The sequence below is a fragment of the Schistocerca americana genome, chromosome 7 (genome assembly GCF_021461395.2).
Source record: "Schistocerca americana isolate TAMUIC-IGC-003095 chromosome 7, iqSchAmer2.1, whole genome shotgun sequence".
In the NCBI taxonomy this organism is placed as follows: Eukaryota; Metazoa; Arthropoda; class Insecta; order Orthoptera; family Acrididae; genus Schistocerca; species Schistocerca americana.
In genome coordinates, this window is record NC_060125.1 from 126,317,994 (window position 1) to 126,326,135 (window position 8,142).

Below are 8,142 nucleotides of genomic sequence, written 5' to 3' on the forward strand. Positions count from 1 at the left end.
GTGCTGCCACGGGCAATAGCTCCGCTAGCTGTCCGGGTCGGCTTACGCACGCGCGCCACATTGGGTCTATCTGACTGGCTGCTGACGATGTCATCATGCCTGTATAAGCGAGAAACCGTAGCAGCCCCGGCAGTCAGTGAACTCCTGACGACGCTGGCGGAGATGGTCATCGAAAGCTCGACGATTTTATTCGAATTGACGCGGCTTGAAAACCAAGAACGTTTCATTCAAGAATACTGCTTATTGTAGCTAAAGGCAGGTCTGTTACAAATGCTGAAGTTAAGAAAGTATACATGAAACTCAAAAGAACTCCACAAAACTGAAATTAAAACAGCTAAGTCTGAAACAAATGACAGTTACATTTTGAAGATACCTCTCTAGCAACTACAGACTAATATCAACTGTAACAAAAATAACAGAAAGCTGTATACACAAACAGATCTATGACTATTTTGAAAATAACATGTTGCTGAAAGGAAGACAGTTTAGCTTTAGATTAAATCTGACAGTAGTAAAATCATTAGTAGTAAAAGCAATAGGAGATCTCCAGAATGAGATTTTCACTCTGCAGCGGAGTGTGCGCTGATATGAAACTTCCTGGCAGATTAAAACTGTGTGCCCGACCGAGACTCGAACCCGGGATCTTTGCCTTTCGCAGGCAAGTGCTCTACCATCTGAGCTATCGAAGCACGACTCAAGGCCGCTCCTCACAGCTTTACTTCTGCCAGTATCTCGTCTCCTACCTTCCAAACTTTACAGAAGCTCTCCTGCGAACCTTGCAGAACTAGCACTCCTGAAAGAAAGGATACTGCGGAGACATGGCGTAGCCACAGCCTGGGGGATGTTTTTAGAATGAGATTTTCACTGGTAGAAGTAAAGCTGTGAGGACCGGGCGTCAGTCGTGCTTCGGTAGCTCAGATGGTAGAGCACTTGCCCGCGAAAGGCAAAGGTCCCGAGTTCGAGTCTCATTCGGGCACACAGTTTTAATCCGCCAGGAAGTTTAATAGGAGATCTGTTAGATGTTGTATAAGATGATGCTGAGAAGAGACATACTACATATGATTCACTTATTTTCTTTTATTCACTCGTTCAAACATGGAGACGCCAGAAACGAGTGAATCGAGTGCGCTATCGCGAGCTTCATTGATGCCTGTGCCGTCCCCAGGACGAGTCAGGACAGGTAATGGAGGAAAATGTTTTGCAGAGACACAGCAGAATCACCTTGCTCCTCGAGCAGAATATTAAAAACGGGAAGATTAGCCAGGCGGCTCTAACAACCATTAAAAATGAATTGGCGGCGTGGGCCATAGCAAACGCCAAGCTCGAGGGCCGTGTTGAAGAGCTGCAAAAAGAAAATGAAAGGTTAAGGAAACAACCGGCCAAGACCTGGGCAGGGGTGGTCGCACAAGCGCCACCGAAACCTCAAACAACCAGAGATACAATAGCTAAGATAACAAAGAGGGCTGACACAACGGTCTTTCTAAGGACCTTACCCGGCAAGGACACTAGCGTAAAGAAAATTCAGGAGCTACTCACCACTACAGTAAATCCGATTAAAGATAAAATAAAAATAAATAAGGTCAAACCAAGCAAGAACTCAGTAATAGTAGAAGTGGCCTCTGAAGAGGACAAGATGAAACTACTAAATAATCCTAAACTAAACTCGGTGGTCAAATGCGAGCCACCGAGGAAGAGAAACCCTTTGGTCATCTTGTATGATGTACCGACAATTATGTCAAATGAGGAGATTCATGAAACTGTGAGGGCACAAAATTTTGAAGACATGACAGAGGACGAATTTAAAGAAAGTTTCAAATTGAGATTCAAAACAGGACCTCGGGACCGTGACGTGGTTCACCACGTCGCTGAGGTCTCAGCTCAAATGTGGAAAAAGATCACTACAATGGGCAGACTCTATATCGGCTTTCACGCCATAAATACACGTGATTATATTGTGGTACCGCGATGCCATAACTGTGGAGATCTCGACCACGTTCTGAGGCACTGTACCAGGGGGTCGGCCTGCTCAAAATGTGGCGAAGACGGACATGTCCGTAAAGACTGTAGGGCAACAACAGTTTGCATCCCCTGTAAAAGAAGGGGCAAAAAACCTTGTGGCGCCACTGGGCGGAATTGCCCCACCTACAGACTCTTGGAACAAAGATTAATATCAAGGATAGACTATGGCTGAACAAGCCAAAACAAACAGGATGACCAAAAGGAAATCCCCGAGCAAAAGGAGGAGGGATGCCATGAGGGCAAGTGCCTTTAGGATGTTTTTGAGATCGCTCAATGACGCCTCAGTCACCACAAAGGATGAGAGCACTCAGACAGAATCCACCACAACTGACAGAGGAACTCAAACTGAGCCTCTTATAGTCAAGTCTCCCTCCTCCCAAAGCCGGAGGACTACGCCGACTAAAGATCAACGGCAATGGCATCCTGCAACAGAGACGGTGGCAATCTCGACAAAAGAGAACAGTAATATAAAACAACCACTACAGGAGAACACAATAACGAGTTCCAATGAACTAGCCATGAAAGATCCTGTCGTAAGATTGCCACCCATCGACCCAGTCAGGGTCTATCCTAACCTTGAATTTACAATGCAACTAGCGAGACTAGAGCAGCCGACTACCCTGACCACTGCCTTAAGACACGTGGTCCGGGTGGGACACGAAAATGGTAGGAGAGTCACCTTCTCGGTAATGGAGGCCGTAGACAGAATCCAGCTAAAGTCAGTGAATCTCCCCACCGACTTCGGAGCCCTGCGTGACTTACTCAAGAAACTTTTTGAAAGACGCGGGGAAAAATTTGACTTGGACGACATTTACGCACAGCCAGTTCTAGCAAATGGACGTATCATGTTTGACTGGAATAAGACCTGGCCAAATGACAGAATACATACATATTCTCCATAATAACTAATGACAAAAATCACCATTGGACAACTTAACGCCCACAACAGTAGACTAGTGATGCAGGAGCTGCGTAAGGAAGTGGAGGAGAGGAGACTGGATCTGATCTGTCTGCAAGAGCCGTACTCCCTAAATGGGAAACTATCATTCACAGCCGCGACATGGCAAGTCATAAGTAGTGGAGAAAACCCAAAATCGGCAATAATCATAACCAATAGAATTATGAGAGCCATAGTTCTCACACAATTCTCATCCAGCCACTGCAACGTCGTGGAGCTACAATCTCCATCTGGCACCATCGTTCTCATTAATATGTACTTTCAGTATGCTCACGACATCGAAAGACATTTGGCACATCTTACCACAGTCATTACGGCGTTGCGGGGGCGTAAAGTAATTATAACTGCCGATATAAATGCAAAATCCCCCCTATGGTACAGCGGCACCAGGGACTCAAATGGAGAGAAGGCAGAAGAGGCCATTATGGCCTTGCAGCTGGTGGTAGTCAATAAACCTGGAAATCCTCCGACTTATGTGGCGGGAGGGGGCCAGGGCACAAACATCGACGTGACCCTGGCTACACCCAACACGGTGCACCTAATTCAGCAGTGGGAAGTGATAGAGAATGCTACCACCAGTGACCATAATCTTATCTCTTTCAGTGTGGGAAACAGGGAGAGTCGCTGGGCCATGGGGTGGGAGTTGCAATACAACTATAAAAGAGCCGACTGGGAGAAACTTGCCAGGGAGTGCGACATTCCTGCATTGCCAGAAGGTGACGGACTTTTGGACATCGACATTGACAAAAGAGCTGAAGAACTGACTACAGCAATAACTCGAGCAGTGAAGGCCGCCGTACCTACTAGAAGGAAGGCCATGGCGGCCTCTCCGTCACCATGGTCAGCCGAATTGGAGGAGATGCGTCGGTCTGTCAGAAGGCTCAGGAGGTACTAGCAGTGCAGTGTCGTCTGGCTTGAGAAACAAAGATGGCTGCAATTGTACCGGGAAGCAAAAGAAAATTTCCACAAACTCCTACGAGAAGTACGTTCCAAAAGTTGGGAACACTTCGTTCTAAACCAACTTGCTCTCGATCCTTGGGGAATTCCCTACAAGCTTGTCCGAGAAAAAATCCGCTCTCCGATGGAGCTTTCAACCGTTAGGCGTGGGGATGGGATGACAGAATCCTGGCAGGAAACTGCCGAGGTTCTTCTCCAGTCCCTACTGCCTGACGATACAGCGGAGGGAGAGACAAATGAACAACGGCAGCTACGAGAGCACTTCAGAAACAACATATATGGAAATGATACGGCAGTCTACCCATTCTCTGAAGAGGAGGTAGCTGCCCACATAAAAACCCTGAAGATAGGGAAAGCTCCCGGGCCAGATGGCATTGTGGCAGAGGTGGTGCAATTCCTGGCTCCCCAGATAGTTGCCCCTCTGACTTACCTATACAACGAATGTCTGAGGCAGCAAAAGTTCCCTCAAATTTGGAAAAGGGCAAATGTAGTTATCATCAAAAAAGGAGCCGATAAAGACCCAGCAGACACAAAATCGTACCGGCCAATCTGCCTGCTTGATCTGCTTGGGAAGGTTCTGGAGAGACTGCTAGCTGACAGACTGGCTGCGCACCGAGTGCTGTGCGGGATGAGCAGCAGGCAATTCGGCTTTAGGCCGGGGCGTTCGGCATCTGATGCAATCGCCCTGGCGGCTGAGGTCTGTGGCTCTACCCCGTACAAGTACGTTGTCGGCATCATGGTGGACATAAGTGGCGCCTTCGACAACCTGTGGTGGCCTTCGCTCTTCTCCTGCTTACGGGAGAAGGAGTGTCTAGGACCGCTATATGGGTGTCTAAGGAGCTATTGTGAGGACTGGGAGGTCTGGTTATCATCCCCTAGCACAAGGGTAAGAAAAACAATCACGAAGGGATGTCCCCAGGGCTCCGTGCTAGGTCCCCTGTTCTGGGACATCCATATGGAACCTTTATTGGATAAATTACAGCAAACTAATGAAGTGCTAGAGGTGATAGCCTACGCAGATGACCTCCTTCTACTGGTTGGCGGCCGAAGCCGAGAAGACATTGAGCCAAAAATAGAACAAGCAATACAAACACTACAACAGTGGTGCCGAGACACAAAGATGACAATTTCACCGACTAAATCAACATACCTTCTTCTAAAGGGACAGCTAGTAAGAAATCCAACTGTTAGGATAGAGGGCTTACCTGTTCTAAGGCGACGTGAGACTCGATATCTGGGTATCATCATTGATGAGAAGTGGTCATTTGGTAGACACATTGAAACCGTAACACAAAGAGCTTTACAAGTACTCAATAACCTCATCTCCATTGGACACAAACGCTTCCACCTCCCACCACATCTTATCAAACTATATCACAACAGCATACTCACCTCCATAGTGGGTTACGGTTCAGGAGTCTGGGCGCACAGGCTCACGAGGGTGGTGCCTGCCATGACAGTGAGAAGAGTGCAGAGGAATATGGTTATGAGATCAACGGGGGCTTACAGGACAACACCGGGAGGAGCCCTGTTAGTCATAATGGGACTCTGCCCACTAGATATTAAAATTCGGGAGCAGGCCGCCTGGTACTGGGCAAGAAAGGGGAACTTGGACAAGATAGAGGAAATTCTGGGGAGTAGGACTGACAACAAAATTGAGATCAGATTGAAAGGGGAACAGCTATGGCAACTTTCATGGGCAAGTGAAGAAACAGGACGCAGGACCTTCGAATTACTGCCAGACGTCAGGGAAAGAATAGAAATGACTTATTTTGAACCAACCAGGGGACTCATCCATTTTCTCACTGGGCATGGACCCTATTCGACATATCTATGTCGATTTGGGAAAAAGGCGACACCTACGTGTGATTGTGGCGTTCCGGAAGGCACTCCTGACCATGTGGTCTACGAGTGCCCGCTCTTCAACGATGTGGCCTCAGAGTTACGCGAACAATTACCTCATAATGACACATACAGACTGTTAAGACATCAAGACACCTTTCGGACCATCAACAAACTGGCTAACGCGGTTTCACAAAAGGTCTTAAGGGACTACCTGAATGAACCACACTAGCACTTGATTGGGGACTTATTAAATTACTGATCAAGACAGCACCTTATTCCCAATCCGCCCGGGCACGGAAAGGTCGACTCTTCAGTCTAGAATCCGCCGAGTCCCGGGATTAGGGGGAATGGGGAGCAACCCTACCGATCCAGACAACGCACCCAACTATGACATTAGGTTAAGTGTAGTTGTAGAATCTAGTTGTAGATACTTGTTAGGAACCTGCAGCGACCAACTCCATGGCCTGCCCAGTGTCAGGGGCACGCCCATTGGGGTTAGCTCAATGGGCAAGGCCAAATAGTAGGTTTATATTACTAAGCTGACACCTTTGTAACGCTGCAGGATTAGCGACTAGTACATAATTAGTTTAGTTAAGTCATATATAGTCCTTAGTTAACATACTAACTGCCCATTGTAGTTTCCAAAGTACATTGCTATTTGCTACTAACTAGTCACTAACTTATATTTAGAATAGCTGCAATTGTATTGTATAAATGTATGAGATCTTGGCCCACTAATCAATTAAGGTAGTGGGCTACATTGTATAAATACTATGACATAGAAATAAAGTTTTTTTTAAAAAAAAAAAAAAAAAAAAAAAAAAGTTGAGCAAAGCCTAAGACTCAGGATTACATGAGACTGTATTAGTGAAACTAGCTCACTATGACATAAGATATATGTCGTTAAGTTTATTTAAAAGCTATCTGTTTGACAGGCTATAGCAAGTATATAAAATTAATCAGAAATTGGAATTGTTGAAAATAAAATTTTGAACACAACTTGGACTCTCTCTCTTCATTGTTTACATGAATGATTTCTCAAGTCATATACCATGTGAGAATGTATTATATGCCAATTACATCACATTTGATGAAAACTTACGAAGTATTCAAAATTAACACAGAGAAATAATTGAGATGATTATTCGCTGGTGTATGGTCAACCAGTTGTCCATTAACAAAATAAAAACTGAAAAAATCATAGAGCAATGAAGTCTGACAATAAGTATGTGAAATTACTTAGATTTGTGACTAATCAAAGGTTTCAGGTTTGTTCCCATGAGGAACAGTGTGCTCCAGGACCATATTAATCCACAACAGAAGAAAGGGCAGCATCGGTCATAAATTTTTAATTTGTTTGTTGCAGATCCATTTCAGCTACTGTGTAGCCATCTCCAGCGCTACATGAATATAAGAACACAATGAGAACCAAGCATTAAAATGTAAATGAAAACCATGTTACAAATACATGTTTGAAAAAATGTAAATTTACATATCGCTGTATCCAACTCATGGTTGTTGTTGTTGTGGTCTTCAGTCCTGAGACTGGTTTGATGCAGCTGTCTGTGCTACCCTATCCTGTGCAAGTTTCTTCATCTCACAGTACCTACTGCAACCTACATCCTTCTGAATCTGCTTAGTGTATTCATCTCTTGGTCTCCCTCTACGATTTTTACCCTCCACGCTGCCCTCCAGTACTAAACTGGTGATCCCTTGATGCCTCAGAACATGTCCTACCAACAGGTTCCTTCTTCTCATCAAGTTGTGCCACAAACCCCTCTTCTCCCCAATTCTATTCAATACCTCCTCATTAGTTATGTGATCTACCCATCTAATCTTCACCATTCTTCTGTAGCACCACATTTCGAAAGCTTCTTGAGTAGTCCCCGCCCGGAGATCCGAATGGGGGACTATTTTACTTCCGGAATATTTTACCCAAGAGGACGCCATCATCATTTAACCATACAGTAAAGCTGCATGCCCTCGGGAAAAATTACGGCTGTAGTTTCCCCTTGCTTTCAGCCGTTCGCAGTACCAGCACAGCAATGCTGTTTCGGTTATTGTTACAGGGCCAGATCAGACAATTATCCAGACTGTTGCCCCTGCAACTACTTCAGGAACCACACGTTTGTCTGGCCTCTCAACAGATACCCCTCCGTTGTGGTTGCATCTACAGCACGACCATCTGTATCGCTGAAGCACGCAAGCCTGCACACCAACAGCAAGGTCCATACTCATGGTGACTCATCGTAAATATAATAACACATGTTAGTTCAGTGTGCTAACCACTGCACTGCCTTGCTCGTTATAGCTGTGCTTAATCTTTCCAATTTTGTAAATGAAAACCTAGATAATACAATTGA